Source organism: Corvus brachyrhynchos, unplaced genomic scaffold (assembly GCF_000691975.1).
Source record: "Corvus brachyrhynchos isolate BGI_N302 unplaced genomic scaffold, ASM69197v1 scaffold365, whole genome shotgun sequence".
In the NCBI taxonomy this organism is placed as follows: Eukaryota; Metazoa; Chordata; class Aves; order Passeriformes; family Corvidae; genus Corvus; species Corvus brachyrhynchos.
This window is the reverse complement of record NW_008239544.1, coordinates 2,233,197-2,234,613: the sequence shown is the minus strand read 5'-3', so window position 1 is coordinate 2,234,613 and position 1,417 is coordinate 2,233,197. Positions and strand designations below refer to the sequence as shown.

Here is a 1,417-nt window from a genome sequence, read left to right as displayed (position 1 = left end):
ACAGTTTTGGTGTTATTCCCCTTCCTCAAGTAGCAACTACTCCCCACAATCTCAGCAGAACAATTGGTCACTCTATGAGCACATTATACCAATGATTTTCAAAATAGGGAAGTTCAAGTCTAGAGTATCTGAACACAAGTGCCTCTAAGACAATTTCATCAAGATTTTTTTCCTTTCCTTGCATTCTGTTTCCAACCTCTCTCATTTCCCTTTGCCAAAACATGTCAGCCACATGTGGTATGCAGTGTTTATACATTAAACCCAATATGAGGGGAAGATCATAGGCAACATGACCTTCACCAAGAAAGAGGAAGAGCCAAACTACTACAGGAACCCTAATCTGAGAGGTCTGAGAACCACTGCACTAACTTCTAAAACACACTTTCATGCTCAAAGGCAATTATGATCACCCATCACCCCCAAAAAACCCCCACAGCTCCGCCGTAACAGCAGACCATCAGAAGCTGTGTTGGAGGCACTCAGCATTCTGCTATAAATTTGTTTCTAAAACACTGTGACATGCAAAGCAAGCTGTATTTTCTATCCTTCAAACCCTGTGTTCAGGAATGTGCAAGAGTGAGGAACCTGTCTATGCCATTGCTGAATATGGAGATATATACTCTCTTAAAAAACCTGCCCTGCACTCTTGTCACAGCCAATCCATTTTGCTTTCTCCACCTCTTTCACATTAATCATACTCTCTGAAACTAACCTCTGAGCTGCTCTCAAAAGTCCCATGTAAGAGCCCTTCTAGAACTCTCCCCCACCTGGCCAGTGGAATGGTCATGGAACCCCATTATCAGTAGTGGATCATAGTTTAGGAGCATCACTCAACAAGCAAAAGACCAGCAACTATCTGCCCAAGCCACATTTGGGAAACAACCAGGTCCAAGAAGGGTCCAAGCCAACCCACCACAACCTGTCCCAAAACCTTACCATAGGAAAGCACTTCCTGTCCCAGGTACTCATGTATCTCAAACACAGTACAAACTACTGGTGTAGCTTTTGCACGGTGTGGTTTTTGGTAGTGGGGGAACCACAGAGGTGGCTTCTGTGAGAAGCTGCTGGAAGCTTCTGCCATGTCTGGCAAAGCCAATCCCTGATGGCTCTGAAGATGGACATGCCGCTGGCCAAGGCTGGGCCAATTAAAGAGGATGGTAATGCCTCTGTGAGAACATATTTAAGAAGAAAATCAAAACACAGTGGGGCACAGGTTCTTTTTTTCTAGCCAGAGAAGAGGAGGAGGTGAGAACATGCGAGGGAAACAACATGGCGAGACCAAGGTCAGTGAAGAAGGAGGAGGAGGAGGTGCTCCAGGCCCAGAGCCAAGATGCCTCTGCAGGCCGTGGTGAAGACCACGGTGAAGCAGCTGTGCCCCTGCAGCCCATGGGGATCCACGGGGGATGCAGAGATCCAC

General features: G+C 46.7%; 1 protein-coding gene across 2 annotated transcripts in view; it reads right to left on the bottom strand.

Moving 5' to 3' along the window:
* The window catches only part of ADAT1 (adenosine deaminase, tRNA specific 1), a 26,110-nt gene that overhangs the window by 1,493 nt on the left and 23,200 nt on the right, over positions 1-1,417 (bottom strand). The gene's annotated exons all lie outside the window — the stretch shown is intronic.